The sequence below is a fragment of the Atractosteus spatula genome, unplaced genomic scaffold (genome assembly GCF_055471065.1).
Source record: "Atractosteus spatula isolate fAtrSpa1 unplaced genomic scaffold, fAtrSpa1.hap1 Scaffold_46, whole genome shotgun sequence".
In the NCBI taxonomy this organism is placed as follows: domain Eukaryota; kingdom Metazoa; phylum Chordata; class Actinopteri; order Semionotiformes; family Lepisosteidae; genus Atractosteus; species Atractosteus spatula.
Genome location: NW_028296875.1, coordinates 154,129 through 171,447, shown reverse-complemented (window position 1 = coordinate 171,447; position 17,319 = coordinate 154,129). Strand labels below are relative to the sequence as shown.

The following is a 17,319-nucleotide window of genomic DNA, read 5'->3' as shown; positions in this document are numbered from 1 at the left end:
GGTAGGCCAAGCACGGCGCACTACCGAGTCTGCGCTTCAGCTCCATTACAGCCTGTTCTGAGGAAGGTCCCCACTCAAAGGGCACGTCTTTCTGCAACAGCTTGTGGAGGGGCCTTGCTATTTCAGCGTAATCCTCAATGAACTGCCGGGAATAATTACATACTCCCAGAAAGCTGCGCAGTTCAGACAGGTTAGTGGGCGACTTCATATTCTGGATAGCTTGGACTCTGCTGGACTGTGGCTGTATGCCTTGGGCTCCAACCAATAGTCCCACGTACTCCACTTGGGTCCTACACCACTGTCCCTTAGCCAGAGACAGTTTGGCCCCTGCACGGGAGAGCTGGGTCAACACATGCCTGATCTCGGCCATGTGTTCTTCCCAGGTCTGACTCCGCATCAGAATATCGTCCACATAGACCAAGTTGCCCCTGGCGGCTGCATCACTCATGGCTTTGTGCAGAAATATGTTGAACTCCGCTGGGGAGTTGGAATACCCAAAGGGGCATCGATTCCAGGTGAACTGCCTGTTTCCAAAGGAAAAGGCCAGTTTGTACTGGTCTGTCGGTTCTACCTTAAGGGTCCAGAACCCATTGGCCACATCCACTATGGTGAAATATTTCGCTGTTGTCACCTTGGCTAACTCCTGATCTAGGTAGATCATTGGCCATCGTGACAAAGGAACCTGTTTATTCAGCTGCCGGTAGTCAATGGTCAGACGCCACTTACCATTGGGTTTCAGCACCGGCCACAGTGGGGAGTTATAAGTGGAGTTACACTCCCTTATGATCTGACGCTCTAGTAGAGCATCCAACGTCTGCTTTATGGACTCGTATGCCGTGAGGGGAATGCGATACTGCCTGACATAGGTTGGGCGGGCGCCAGGGGCCGTAGGAATGCGCACTGTGTGCAAATCCGTCACCCCGCAGTCATAGGCGTCCCGTGCAAACACTTCCTGGAAATCCTGGAAGATCTGACGCAGCTGCTGACGCTGGCTTTCCGTTTCCAGGGCATCTGCCTTACCAACCTGTTCCTGTACCTGCTCTAGGAACCCCGCTTTTGACGGCATGGCGGTATCCCGGGTCGCACTCTCGGCTGAGTGGTCCGTCGGGACCCCTGCGTGTACTGTATACACAAGCATCTCATCCTTATCGCTAAGGTCCACTCTGCACACTTCCTGGTTGCAGAATCCCTCTATTGGCATAATTGCAATCATCCGCCGGGGGTAGGTGTAGTACACCTGCTCGGTTCCCCCCTCCCTGGCCAAGGGACCAGGGAGCTGCCCCAGTACTGGGATGGCCAGTTCGAAATCATAGAAACCATTGTCAATTACCAGTCCCATGTCAGTGCGAGCAGGGATTTTGACATCTTGTTTTGCTATGTTTTGCACCAACAGGCAGGTGGCTCGGCCATTCCTTTCCAGTCTGGGGGTACCACAGACTGCTAGGTTCAGTCTGATAAACTGAGCTGATGGTTGGAAGAAAACCATCTCAGCATCCATTCTCTGTCCCTTCTTTAGGACAAGGCGTACCGGAAACCCTGCTGTTGACGCAGGAACGATCAGGTCCGATTCGTTTACTACCTGGCAGGCCTGAGGAATCGTCTGACCTGACCGAATGTTCTCGGGGTCGCCGCTTAGAGAGTGGGCATCTGGGTTCACCCGTGTCCACAGCACACTGTTTACTGTGTCCAGTTGGGCGCCCAGTCGAACCAACAGGTCTGCACCAATACAGACCGAATGGGTCAGCTGAGGTGCTACCTGGAAGTAGTGAGCAAACTTCCTTTTTCCGATGGAGATGGAAGCTGCACAGCTTCCTTTGCTCCAAATAGACCTATGAGGTGGGGGTGCCCACCACAGAACCTGTGATTGCGTCACCAGGGTCACCTGACGGCTTCGCGACAGGTCCTCGAACAGAACTTCACTGATTATGGACTTCTCAGAGCTGAGGCTGAGAATTACATCATCAACCTGCACTTCTGCCACCTGGACCCCTCCCACCACCATGGGGTGGTAGTCCTGGTCCCCCTGAGGTACCAGGGCGCATAGAAAGGACTCCCATTCATTACCGGACAGGGAGATCCACTCTTCTTCAGGGATGAAAAAGGGGTGTGCTTTACCTGGCGGGTCAAGCAGCTGCTCGGAGCACTGCTCCTGTAGTTGGGAGACCGTGGGAGTGCTGGCCTGGGCAGGACTTCCCTGTAGTTTTGGAAAGCAAGAAGAGACATTTATTTCTCGTCCAGAGGAACCAGGAGGATCCTCCAACTCAGCTATAGTGTTCAGTGGGCACTGTGTGATCACAGCATAACCACTGAACCCCCCTTTTTGCTGTACGGCAGGCTTAGGGTTTTTGACCTGAGCCCACAATTTTCCACGCTGGCAGTCCACCAGAGGCTCCAGCCTGTCAAGCAGGTCTTGGCCAATGAGTAGTGGCTCTGTTTTAAACCTAGAGATGTAAACAGGATGCACCACGTTCATTGGCCCGAACCTAAGTGCCACCCACACTCGGTGTGTGATCCTGGCATGATCCTGGGTATAGCTGGAAATATCTATCTTACACGGTTCTACCTTAAGTCTGATGCCTTTTCCTTTCGCTACTCGTTTGAGCTCGCTGAGTAGATCGGCTGACATCAAACTAATTTCAGCCCCAGTGTCAATCAGTGCTTCTCTATCTAAGACGTTTTCAAGAGAAACCTTGATATAAATACGCCTTGCTTTGCCTTTCTGGCTGAGATTCCCTAAGAATTGTTGGAAGCCTGCCTTTTCTTTGACTTCAGGGGCGGGGTCAGCGCCCAACTCAGAGTCACAGCCTTCTTCCAGGCAGGAACCCTCCCACCCAATCAGATAGACTGAGGGAGGGGTTTGGGATGGATCCCCGCCTCCTCCAGTGAGAAGGGGCGTGGTCCCCCTAAGCTCATTCACGCTTCCGGCATTCGGTGCGGAAGGTTTACCCTGTCCTGATCTCTCAAGCAGGGCTTGTTCAAGCCTGGCCAGGCGGGTTGCAGTCGACTCCCTTCGTCCAGCCTTCTGATAGGCTCTGCCTGTGCCCTTGCCTTCCCCGTAGCGCTCACGGCGGCTCTGACGCTTAGTGCGATCCTGCCTGCCTATTTTGCGCCGGGGCTTAGCGGGCTCAGGAACCTCAGCTCCCTCGAGCTGAGGCGAGTCGTCAACCCTGCTGGCTTTAGTGGCGAACACGGCCGTTTTAGCAGGTTTTCGCTCTGAGGAAGCAGAGACTTCAGCTCCCCAGGCTTTTTGAGCCAACCTTTAATGTCAGCCATTTTCATCGCTTTTGCATCAGTGTGCATCACAATCATTTTCCTGATTGAGGGATGCAGATTAGCAATGAATAAACCTTTGAAATTCACGTTCTCTTCGCAACCCTCTTCATTCCGCCCTGCAAAATAAGTGCGCCTAAGCCTCTCATAATAGTCGCGAGGGGCTTCAGCTTTTTCGTGCTTAATATGGTGCGCAGTGGCCACGGCAGCTATGGGATCGATAAAAGCCGAAAATTCTCCGATCATTGCCTGACACAGCTCCTCAAAGCTATTACAGACCTCCGGTCCTTGTCTAGACATCCACTCGTGGACCGCTCGGCTAGTAGTTTTCCTTACTAACATAGCCTTTTCCTGTTCGGACGCTCCGGGCATAAACTGCAAAGTGTGTCTCAGCTCATCGATGTAGGTTTCCACATTATTCCCTGACACTGACGGGTCAAACCTTTCTACATCTTTGGCTAACTGCCTCAGGGAGTGGAGGTTAATTTTTACGGTTTCTCCGCGGGCAGGGGGACGGCCGTGATCAGGAGCAGGGGGTCTCTGCCTGAATTGCATCGCCCTTGCGTCTCGCGCAGGACTCGGCGATCTCCCCCATGCCGATCCGACCACGGACCCTGGCCGGGAGAAACCTCCCCCCGGCGCGCTGGGTGAGCGCTCCGGGCTGCTAGATGGGCTGGCATGCAAGTGGAATCTAGCCTGTTTTGCTTCCAGTACGGCAGCATCTAACTCCTTTTGCCTTTCCTGGCTGAGCTCATTTAAACGCTCAATTTCTTTTTCTTTTTCTTTCAAGCTCGCTTCCAGGTCTCTCCTAGCTACCTCAGCCGCAGTTTCTCTAGCAGACAGGTCATCTAATTTACCTAAAACTTCCCTGAGTCTGTCTTCACTTTCCTCATTTTTCACTCTCTTTTCTCTGATTATATCCAACAACTCAACTCGCTCCGCCTTATATCTTTCTAGCTTTCCCTGAAGCTTTTGAAACTTTGTCAGCTCGGACAAAGACAGTTCCAGCTGTTTAGCTAGATTTAAGGCGAAACTCGACAGGACCTGAACTGCGTTCACGGACCCTCCTGTGTTAAGCTGGTTCGCTACCTTAGCTACTAAATCTATTTGCAGCTTCTCAATATCATCAAAGTTCAACTTTTCGATACCGCTCCAGTAACCAGGATTGTCGTCGCTAGAAATAGTACTTATAAGCGACTCCACTTCAGACATTTTAGCAGCCATTGTCATTACGTCAGGGACTTTAAGAGTATTACTTTTTTCTTTTTTTCCAAAATACAGTATGGAATCTAAACACCCGGGCAGATGGATTTCCAATCAGCACACGTTACACTAAACGCTAGAAAACAGGGGGATTTCTTTACGCAGTTATCAGCACACCCGGTATTCGCGTATAGAAGCCGCGGTGCTGTGCTGAACTTGAACTCACAGCAATATCAGTTATTCTGTGCGATTGATTCTCATTTCATTCTAAACTGCCCACCCAGGGACGCCAGTAAATGTAGTGGTTTGATGGGTTTACTGAGACAATTATCAATTGTAGCAGTAATCACGAGGTTGTTCGTTGGGGCTTTTAGAAAATCAATCGTCAGAACAACTAACAACGCACACACACGGGTTCAATACACGAGATACATTTATTAATATAAACTGTGCACCAACTATATACTAGTCTGCCTGGATACGAGCGGCAGACCTTACTGTGAGGGTTATCAAAATACAAGGTATATAATCTCGAAGAGATGCAAACACAAAGAGATACACAACAGAGAATATATGTCAATATATATCGTTCGGTTACCAAATCGCTAATCAGTGTTATTACCCACTGTTACTCTAAACTCGGAAGTAAATACATTACTCATGAATTAAATTGATAACAACTTGTGTTGAGGTACAATTAAATTCTCGAGACGCAATGTAGAACATGGGGTTTACTTATCCACTGTGTTTGGATTTGGAATTTCCCGGCACCAACACCAAACCAGCTGACAGGCTCTGTTGCAGCCTCTGTTGCAGCGGTTGTCCAATGGACGTTGTGTCGGCGTCCTCTGGCTACCGGCCAACCAGTCGAGGTGCAGCTCGGAGTAGGACGGGCGGAGGAATCTGACTGCGGCGCGCAGGGCAGTCGTTGCTCCGAGGGGATCTACCAGCAGTCCGGCTGGCTAGTAGAAAGTCTCTATGCACAGAGTGTGACCGCGAGTCCTCACAAGTCACTCTTTTGCCTGGGAAGAAACTGGTTCGTTCCCGGTCCAGCGCTGCTTCTGAATAAGCTATTCAGGTTGTTGACGAGGGTCCAACTGTAGGCTGCCGTTGATCAAGCGGAGCATTCACGTTGGTAGAATTCTGAGTACGTACGGGATCCTCGGCCTCGCGCTTAGAACAAAGTCCAAGTCCTTTTGCAGACAACAGCAGTTGTCACGTGATTGTCTCTGAGGATGCGCGAAAATGGCCAAGGAGAGCCCAGAACTGAGCTTGCGCTCCCTTTTTGATCAAGACCCAGATGTGTGCTGATTGGTTGAGAGTTTGGCGGGCATTGGAGACCCACGTGGTATTACCAGTCCCTGATTGGTTGGTCAAGGTGAGATATAAGTCACTTACTCTTGACACTTAGAAATGCAGTCCAGATGTCCATTCGGCACTCCCTAGACTGATAGGCGCCAGTGGATGACCATTGATCATGATAGCCAGGCTTAGCTAATTGCATCCCCGTCTGGGAGCTTGCTTCTTATCAAAAGAAAAACATCTTAAATCAACTTGCATGAATTCTTTCTCTGTGGTTGCACCACAGAGATGGAGGGTGAGATGGGGCCTCCTTTAGGAGCATACCAACGCTTAACTCTGTCTTATTAACAAGCATTGCCGCTACACCCTTCTCTGCTTAATCTAATTTCTGCACTCTCTTCTGTCTCTACCTCCGGCGTCCAACACGGCTCAAGCTCCGCCAGCTTGGTGCCTTCGGCCCCGGTTTCTTTTCTTTCGGCCCCTGCTGCGGTATCCACGGCCCAAAGGCCATCCAGTAAACGACCCCCAGCTCAGCCAGCAGGCGGCTCTTACCCTCCCCCACCCCCTGGCGTCCAAGACGACTCGGCAGCCTCCTCAGTCCTTCACGCAGCCTTTGCCCTGCTTCAATTCCTCCTCAACAGTCTTCGGCTTCCATATCCCAAGCCAATGAGCTTCAGGCCCCAGATCCGTCTAACCCCTCCTACCACAATCTGCTTTCCACTCTTCTTCACTCCTCATCTTCTCCCATCCCCGGTGTCCAACACGGCATCAGTCATCCCATGCCTTCGGCCCTGGATTCCAATCTCCCCTTTACTAAGGACTTTTTTCCCGAACAGCCGTTCCTCTCCCAGCTCCTCCTAACGCACTAAAGTTTAGTCCTCCTCCCATTCCCTTTTCACTCCGGCAGCAAATTCTACGAGGTGCAGACATCAATCTAGCTCACCTTCTCTCTTCCTCCACTTACAACTCCGATTCCAGAACAGTCGACTGCAGCTTGATTTCCGTTACTCTCAAATCTTATGACCCTCACTCTGCTTCAGTCCTTCGAATCTCCGACTTCTGCTTGGCTTTCAGCATTTTTTGCGACATCATGTGCTCAGCCTTTCCTGAACGTCGTCAGGAACTTGGCGATTACATGCACATCATCCTCGATCTATCTGTCCGTTTCGAGGGCTCCCTGTTCTACGACTACCACAAGCAGTTCTCGGCCAAGGCCGCTGCCCACCTACTCCAATGGAACCAGCCCACCTACTGGGGAGCCCTCGACATTGAGCTTTACTGCCGCACTTTCGCCGGCATCAGAGCTCTTTCCTGCGACTTCTGTTCCTCTTGGACACATTCATCAAATCTTTGCCCAAATACAGTCCGCAAGCTCAACCCCGACTCTGCCCCTTCTCCCCCTCAGCATCAATTCTCCCGCCAGGTCTTCTTCAAACCTTCCTGGTCCAGAGACGTTCGCGGTCGCCCCATCGTGATGATCAGAGGTCAACAAATTTGCAACAACTTCAATTCCTCGACATGCACCTCTTCCCTTTGTCGCTTCCTCCACATTTGCAGCTTCTGCAGTGAAGCTCACGCTCGCTCTGCCTGCCCCCGCCGGCCTTTCCATACTCGCTCCACCTTCAGCGTTCCCAAATGACTACTGGCTTTTCTGTCTACCCCAATCGATATCCCCGCTCTTGCTTCCAAACTGCTCCGTTACCCCAACCCCTCTTCCACCCACATCTTACTCGACGGCCTTTCCTTCGGATTCTCACCAGGCCTGTGCACACTTCCTTCTTCCCCCGTCTTTTGCAAAAATTTGCAATCTGCCACCGCCGATCCCCAGTCCGTTGATTCCTTGTTAGCATCTGAAGTCGAGAACGGTTTCATGATCGGCCCACTTGACTCTCCCCCATTCCCCGCATATTGCATCAATCCCATCGGTATAGCGGTCCGTAAGTATTCCGGTAAAAAACGCCTTATAATTGACTTGTCAGCCCCCCATAACTCCCGCGTGCCAAGTCTCAATAGCCTTATTCCCAGTTCAGACTTCTCCCTCCACTATGCCACATTCGACCATGCCATTTCTCTAATCAAAATCGCAGGTCCGGGCGCCTGGCTCGCTAAAGCCGACATCTCCAGTGCCTTTAAAGTTATGCCTCTCGACCCAGACTTCTGGCACCTCTTTGGAGTTCATTGGTGGAACAAGTTCTTCTTCGCAGTCCGCCTTACTTTCGGATGCAGGAGTAGCCCAAAAATTTTCGATACCTTAGCCGAAGCTCTCTGCTGGATCCTCTTGAATAACTATAGGCTTCCTTTTCTCGTCCACCTTCTCGACGATTTCCTTACCATAGATTTTCCTCACGCCCCACCCGCAAGAGCCTCTTCCACACTTACTTCCGTTTTCGGGAAACTAGAGGTACCTCTCGCCACAGACAAAACAACCGGTCACTCTCATATAATCCAATTCCTCGGGATCACCCTCAATTCCATCAATTTCTCCGCCTCCCTGCCTCGCGACAAGATCGACAGGATCCAGACGTATATCTCTACCTATTCTTCCGCCAAATCTTGCACAAAGAGGGAACTTCTCTCTCTGCTTGACCACCTCAATTACGCCATGCGTATCATTCCTCAAGGACGGTCATTCATCTCCTACCTTCTTGACCTCGCCTCTTCTGTGTCCTCTTCTTACCATCACGTAAGCCTTTCAGCCAACTGCAAATCCGAGCTCAGGCTTTGGCAGCTTTTCTTGGCCAACTGGAATGGCATATCTCTCTTCTACGATGACCTCCTCTCTGACGCCGAGGATATCCAGCTTTTCACAGACGCAGCCCCCTCAGTCGGTTTTGGAGGCTATTACATAGGCCAGTGGTTTGCGGCCCCTTGGCCTCCTGAATTCTCTTCGATCCCTCTCGCAGGCCAGTCATCGGCCTTATATTTCCAATTGTCGTTGCAGCTTCTCTTTGGGGCCACAATTGGAAACAAAAATCCGTCCTTATCCATTCAGACAACTATGTAGTAGTCCATATAATCAACAAAGGAAGGTCTTCATCCCGATCTATCATGAAATTTCTCCGCCGCCTTAAATGGATTTCTCTCACACATCAATTCATCCTCGTAGCTGCTCACATTCCAGGTCACCTTAATGAGATAGCTGACTCTCTCTCTCACTTTCAATTTCAGAAATTCAGGAACTTGGCACCAGATGCAAGACCGAACCCATGCACAGTACCTCCCTATTTGGAACTCACGTTCCTCTGAATCATCCTTTCCATCACTACATCCAGCTGGCCCAGCAAACTATCCTCTTAGGGATTGCCCCTCGAACTCTCAACTCTTACTGGACTGCCTGGAAGGGTTTCCAATCCTTCCACCTCTCCACAAACATAAAATTCCCTTCTTTCGATATTCTCACCGTATCATCCTTCGTTTGCTATTGTAGAAACTCACTCAAGGTACGAGCATCCACCACCAAAGTATACCTGTGCGGCATCCACTTCTTCCATAAACTCCTTTTCGGCACGACCTGTCCCTCCCTTATCCACCCTCAAATTAGTCTCCTGCTTAAAGGCTTTCAGTGGCTTGAAAAACCACTTCCGAACCAACGCACACCACTTACCTCGGACATCCTCGAATCCTGCATCTACGTTCTCAGGTCGGATTACCACTCACCCTGGGTCGATCGCACTCTCGACTCTTTATTCTTGTTAGTCTTCTTCGGCTTCCTAAGATGCTCTGAAATTACCGCTGCTTCCACATCCTTCGATCCTTCTTCTCAACCCTGCTTATCCGACTTCTCCATCTTATCTTCCGATACACTGACCTTCTATCTCAAGAAAAGCAAAACCGACCAACTCGGGTCCGGCACTCTCATCTATTATTTCAAACTCTGTTCATACGTAAGCCCGTACGAGCCTCTATCCAATTACGCATATCTTCGCACCTCTGCCAGAGCTTTGCCTACTGACCCTCTGTTCGTAAACGAGAAGGGCCGTATCGTGACCCGCAACTGGTTCCTCTCTCACCTCTATGACATCCTTCTAACCACCGGATACCCCCTTGAACAATTCTCCGGGCACTCCATCAGATCAGGGGCCGCGTCCTCTGCCGCTCGCCAAGGCATACCCGAGTATCTCATCAAGCAACTCGGCCGTTGGTCCTCCAAGGCTTATCATGCATACATCAAAACTAACCCCGGTACCCTCAAGCAGGCACTTTCTCTCCTGGGCTGAATTAGTTTAATAATCATTTGGTTTTTGTTTTTGTTTTTCTGCACTGGTGACTGGGGGTCCCGCTTGGTTCTTTTGGGGGGTCCTATCCTCCTCGTCCAATGGCCGGGAGGTCGGCCCTCAGCCAAGCGGGTTACGCCAAATCTCCACATCTCAATAAATGATTCTAATTTCTCCCAAGCTTTCGGCTGCCGTCATTCCTCGTGAAATGGAGTTTTTAATGAAAGTTCGGGAGGAATGAAAGCAGCCGAGCTCATTCGACACAGCTGCTGCTATTCTCACTAATCCTGACGTAAGCAACTGGTCTCCATATATATCAAACGTCACCCTCTCCTCTTCCTCGTTCGTTTTCTGCATCCCTCCTCCACCCCCTCTCCACCATTGTAGCTACCCCATTGGTTGCATGGGGGTCCTATACTCCCCGTCCAACAGCCGGGAGGTCGGCCCTCAGCCAAGCGGGTTACGCCAAATCTCCACATCTCAATAAATGATTCAAATTTCTCCCAAGCTTTCGGCTGCCGTCATTCCTTGTGAACCATTATTACGTATGCATATGGGAGCCAAAGCCGATGAAGCCATGACTCAACTTATTGATACAAGAGGACACATTTTATACAAAATCACAAACAGATAACCCACCCAGAACAGTTTCAGTACAGTTCAATGCCATATGGTGTAAAGCCAAGGCTGCGCCTTGGTACGTGATAAACTATAAGAATTGTAAGAATATTCTTGGGCTCCTTTAATTATTGTTTAAGCAGATATTAAGTACATCTAGAATTTGTTAATCATGACTTAAGCAGATATCAGGCAACCTCAGTTCTGGTCAGGCTGTCCGAAGCTGGCTCTGCTCTTCACGTTCCAGGCGCGTAGCCAGCTCACACTTAAGTTGCAGTTGGTCATTTTCCATTATTCTGGCAAGATAGTTAGTAAATGATGTTAGTACATTATTTACACAGTAAAAGCAAACTAGTGAAATAAATGTTTGATCCCTCAATATTATGTGGGGGAAGGTTTGCCTATCTCAGTCACCGCAGGAAGTGGAGACGTTGTTGTGCTTTTTCTTGCTAGGGAGGTGGTGTTGATGGTCCAGGTGAGGTCATTGGTGATATGCACAGCAAGCAACTTAGTACTTCTAGCTGTCTCCACAGGGGAGCCATTAATGTGCAGTGGGGAGTGATTAGGGCGGGCCTTCCTGCAGTTAATTATCATCTCTTTTGTCTTATCGACATTCAGAGACAGATTGTTGTTGATGCACCAGTCCACTAGTAGCTCCACCTCCTTTCTGTATGATTCCTCATCGTTGTTACTAATTAGGCCCACCACTTTCTTGTCATCATCAAACTTAATGATGTAATTTGCAGTGTGCTTAGAAGTGCAGTCATGAGTCATCAGCGTGAACAGGAGTGGGCTGAGTACATAGCCCTGGGGGGTTCCGGTGTTCAGTATCGTGGTACTAGAGATCTTGTCTCCAATCCAATGCATGTCAAAGAAGAGACTAAGATCTTCCATTTAATGCCCATTAACCCCACAGTTCCATACTGCCTAAACATAAGCAGCTCTTGCTTAGTAGATTATATCATAGCACAAAGGTAACAGCGAAACCGCACTACAGCAAAAATGTTTCGCTTTTTGATTTAGAAAAAAATACTGTATTTTTTCAAATTTCGATGCATTTCTATTCCTTTTGCCTTTTCTCAGTTTTGCCTTTCCTAACTTTTAAGGTCAATATCTCTACCTTGTGGTCATTGTTAGTAATGTCTTATTTTGCGGGAAACTTTTTATTTCATTTTATTTGGTGATTTTATTTTCATTGATTTGAATTGTGCATTCAGCAGTGCTAGATTTTTTTTTAAAGTGAAGGCTACTACTATACATAATGTGAGTTTATTTAAAAAATAAAATGAAAATAATGTTTTTTTTATAAAGAAAACAATGTTGATATTCCCGTGATAATCTTCCTTAAATCATGTGTTGCATCATTAGGAAACACTGTGGGCTTGAACTACAAAGACGTTCCCGTTCTATGGTACAAGAAAAATAAAAATAAAAGAATGTATTTTACTTAGATTTTTTGTAAACACGTGTAATAATTTATTTAATTAACATAAGTGAAACAAAAACATTTTAAAATCATACTTTTAGTATATTTAGTCCCTAATGCACAATGCAATGAGAATTTGTGCAACATGCACAGGTGTGTCTCAAAGGGCACAGTACTCCATACTCCAGAGTTCTTCAAAGTTCCATACTGCCAAACACAAGCAGCTCTTGCATTGTAGAGCACATAATAGCACAAAGGTAACAGCAAACCCGCACTACAGCATTATTGTTTTGCTTTTTAATTTAGAAATAAAAACAGTATTTTTTTCAAATTCAATGCATTTCTATTCCTTTTAACTTAACACAGCTTTGCCATTCTTAACATGGGAGGACAATATCTCCACCTTGTGGTCATTGTTGGTAATGTCTTACTTTTAATGTTATAGATTTGAATTCTGCATTCAGCAGTTCAAGATTTTTTTTCAGGTTCAATGAAACCATCATAGTAACATAAGTTTCTTTAAAAAACTAAAATGAAATGAAAGGAATACATTTTTATAAGGAAACTAATACTGACATTCCCATGATAATCCTCCTTAGTTCATGTATTGCATTAGAACACATTGTGGGCTTGAGCTTTTCTGTTCTGTGATACAAGATAAATAATAATAAAAGCATTTATTTTAAGTGGTTTTGTTTTATAAACAACACTTAAGATCTGATTTCATTAACATATGTGAAAAAAACATTGCGTAATGCAATGAACAAAATATTGCTTACAGGCCTCTGAGATAGAGTGCTATGCTTTTTGACACATACCTGTGCTTGTTCCAAAAATTACCGTATTTTACTATAGCTCACATTTTGCCTGCAGATCTGCAGTCGGGCCGACAGGTGTTTTAAGAAATGACAAATTCTGGATCATGTCAAAGGAGCAGGAAAAGTGTATTCAGTGCAGTGTCTGCAGTGATTCTGTATTGCCCAGGGCAATAATCAGGATCAGGATTGAGCTCCAGATGGGCCAGAGATAGTGTTGTGAAGTACAGCAACCCACTGGATCACAAGGGTAGACCCACTGCACTGTTTCTCCTTCAAAAACTATATATAGGTGTGTATACATATACAGTACAGGTGTGTAGCAATAACATTGTAGCAGTAGTGACACTGATTTGGAGCATCTTCTCAGTAAAATATGAGATTTATGAGAAATATGAGAGAGTGAATTGCCTCTCTTTCCTGCTGTCTGAGAACAGCAGGGGTCTCTCTCAGGACACACCCTGACTCCCTAACATCCTGACTCTGAATGTAACTGTCCACTTAGTATGAGAATCAGACCCATCAGTCTTTGCAGAAAGTGAAAGTACTAAAACTAACCTCCAACCTGATCTTAGATTCCATGAGACACCTTTATCTGCCTTTAGAACAACAGAGAAACCAAACAAAAAAAAACCCAAATGCTGAAATTGAGAGGGAGTATTTTAATACTAAGACAGTAGCAAGATGGTTGGCTCAGGTTTTCAGTGTAGAGCTTACAGGAAAGCAAAGATGCTTCACTGCTGAGATACAGGTAAGCTTGCATGAACAGGAAATCAAACTGGAAAGTTTATACAACAAGACTAATGAATAACTGAACAAAGAGACATGCTTATTGAGGAACTAGACTCTGCCCTGCAAGAAATCAGAGATCTCAAGCAGAGCATGCGTGTCTCAGGTAAGGGCCAAGGGTACAAGGGCATTCAGGAAGCCTGGGCTCAGAGAGTCTCTATGACAGGATCTCCGAGTGGATCAGAAAGAGCCATATACAGGATGCTCAGGTGTATCCATCCTGTCCTTGATCCATTTTGTAGGTAAGACAGCGGATTTAACCTCCACTAATTTAGACGGCTAGCAATAGACAAAGAAATCTTTGATCTGACAATACCTGGTTGTAATGTCAAGACCTATGTCGAGGAGCTGGAGGATATGCTCGAGTTCATGCCTGAAGCTATGGAACCAAAGAAAGTTATTTTAGTGAGAAAAACTACCAGCAGGGCAGTACATGAGTAGATGGCAAGTCAGGGACCATAAATCTGTAACAACTTTGATGTCAAACTATGATATAGGACTATTCTATCCATATTGCTCAGGTATTGGCTTTTGCTGCTTTCCAGCATACGGTTGCAATCATGCTGTCAAGGGATTCCTTAACCAGAAGGTGTAATGAGCAGGCTTGAGCAATGAGAGATAATGGTCATGCATACAGTCCAACCATGTGTTCCAGATGAGCACTCTGTGCAGGGTCAAGTAGGCCCCACTACCACACCATCCACCAAGGGTTCACAGAGCAGATTTAAGAACAACTAGAAAAGACAGACACACTGGAAACAGAGGAGCACCCTTTCAGACACCCTATCTGGCCAAGATGTGAATCCAGTGGGAGACAGGAACACAGCTTTTCAATAATGCTGAGGAGTCAGCAGAGGACCTGAAGAAAGAGGATATAACATTGATGCAGTTCGGAGAGGATAAAAATGAACAGATTAATTTCACCCACAGCGGATATAAACCAAGAAACATTGTAAAATCACTGGATACTTTCTGTTGCATATCAGTCATATTTGGGAACTATAATATATAAGCATTTTAATACGAGTACAGACGGCGTTTCTGCTTGTTTTATATATATGATTTATAAAGACCTGTTGTTAGACAGTGACTTTCCAAACTGACCGAGAAGGTGGAGCTTCATTCTTGGCAGAGATAGAAGGAGCGGGGGAGCTAATTCACCTGCTCGTGTAAGCGAGGGGCCCCCACAGGACACGGGAACTTCCTCTCCATTCCTGGGAAGGAACTGGATCACCGTTTGACCCCATCGGTGGAAGTCATTCTTTTTTAAATTGTTTTTTGTTTACTGTTCATGTTGTATGGATTTATATGTTCAAGTTGCCAACATATACATCACACCATTATATGCTGGTTGTGCATAGAAATTTTGAAGTAGCGGTATTTAATGTTAAATACTCAGCATACTCTATAATGTCCCACACTCAGTATACTCCAGAATAGATGATTTCATGTTTAATTATGATAGGCATGAGGTGGAATAATGTATAATTTTTACACCAAGATAGTAGACGTAGAAATACAGTTTGGAGACTTAATAAGAAGTCAAGTCATATTTAGAGAACGATGATAACAAAGAAGTGAACCCTGCTATACTTTGGGATAGTTTGGGATACGTTGGGATCACCTGTAGGTCTGACTGCAGATCTGCAGCCAAAATGTAAGCTATAGTAAAATGGTAATTTTTGCAGGAAGCACAGGTATGTGTCAAAAAGCATAGCACTCTATCTCAGAGGCCTGTAAGCAATACTTTGTTCATTGCATTTTGCAATGTTTTTCACATATGTTAATGAAATCAGATCTTAAGTGTTGTTTATAAAACAAAACTAATTATAATGAATGCTTTTGTTTTTATTTATCTTGTATCACAGAACAGAGATTTTATTGTAGCTCAAGCCCACAATGTGTTCTAATGCAATACATGAACTAAGGAAGAATATCATGGGAATCTCAGTATTGGTTTCCTCATAAAAATGTATTCCTTTCATTTCATTTAATTTTTTTAAAGAAACTTACGTTACTATGATGGTTCCATTGAACTTGGAAAAAAAAATCTTGCACTGCTGAATGCAGAAATCAAATCTATAATATTAAAATCACCCATTAGAGAATTGAAATAAAAACCTGCCCTCAAAGTAAGACATTACCAACAATGACCACAGGGTGGAGATATTGTCCTCCCATGTTAAGAAGGGCAAAGCTGTGTTAAGGTAAAAGGAATAGAAATGCATTGAATTTGAAAAAATACTGTTTTTATTTCTAAATTAAAAAGCAAAACAGTAATGCTGTAGTGCGGGTTCGCTGTTACCTTTGTGCTATTATGTGCTCTACTATGCAAGAGCTGCTTGTGTTTGGCAGTATGGAACTCTAAAGCACTCTGGAGTATGGAGTACAGTGCCCTTTGAGACACACCTGTGCATGTTGCACAAATTATCATTGCATTATGCATTAGGGACTAAATATACTAAAAGTATGATTTTAAAATGTTTTTATTTCACTTATGTTAATTAAATAAATTATTACGTGCTTTAAAAAACAAATCTAATTAAAATACATGCTTTTGTTTTTATTTATCTTGTACCATAGAACGGGAAAATCTGTGTAGTTCAAGCCCACGAAGTGTCCTAATGATGCAACACCTGATCTAAGGAAGATTATCACAGGAATATCAACATTGTTTTCCTTATAAAAATGCATTCCTTTCATTTTATTTCATTTTTTAAATAAACTCACATTATGTATAGTAGTAGCCTTCAATTTTTTAAAAAATCTAGTACTGCTGAATGAACAATTCAAATAAATAAAAATAAAATCACCAAATAGAGAATTGAAATAAAAAAAAATCCTCAAAATAAGACATTACAAACAATGACCACAAGGTGTAGATATTGTCCTTACAAGTTAGGAAAGGCAAAACTGAGGAAAGGTAAAAGGAATAGAAATGCATTAAATTTTTTAAAATACTGTTTGTTTTTTTCTAAATGAAAAAGCGAAATAGTTATGTTGTAGTGCGGTTTCGCTGTTACCTTTGTGCTATTAGCTAAGCAGGTGTGAGCCTGGTCAGTATGTGGATGAGAGACCTCCTGAGAAAAACTAAGGTTGCTGCTGGAAGAGATGTTAGTGGGGACCAGCTGGGGGCACTCATCCTGCGGTCCATGTGGGTCCTAATGCCCCAGTATAGTGACGGGGACACCGGGAAATGGGAAACCGAGCTCCTGACGCTCTGTTGTCATTAAAACTCCCAGGGCGTTTCTCGAAAAGAGTAGGGGTGTAACCCTGGCAACCTGGCCAAATTTCCCATTGGCCCTTACCAATCATGGCCTCCTAATAATCCCCATCTACGAATTGGCTTCATTACTCTGCTCTCCTCCCCACCGATAGCTGATGTGTGGTGAGCATTCTGGCGCACTGTGGCTGCCGTCACATCATCCGGGTGGATGCTGCACATTGGTGGTGGTAATAATAATAATTACTTACACTTATATAGCGCTTTTCCTGTACATTCCACTCAAAGCGCTTTACAGGTAATGGGGACTCCCCTCCACCACCACCACTGTGCAGCAGCATAGTGTCCCCATCACTATACTGGGGCATTAGGACCTACACAGACAGAAGGGTGAGCGTCCCCTGCTGGCCCCACTAACACCTCATCCAGCAGCAACCTTAGTTTTTCCCCAAGAGGTCT

General features: G+C 45.9%; 1 pseudogene; it reads left to right on the top strand.

Moving 5' to 3' along the window:
• Positions 1-6,865: 6,865 nt before the first annotated feature.
• LOC148806853 (uncharacterized) lies at positions 6,866-9,992 on the top strand (annotated as a pseudogene).
• The last annotated feature ends 7,327 nt before the right edge of the window (positions 9,993-17,319 follow it).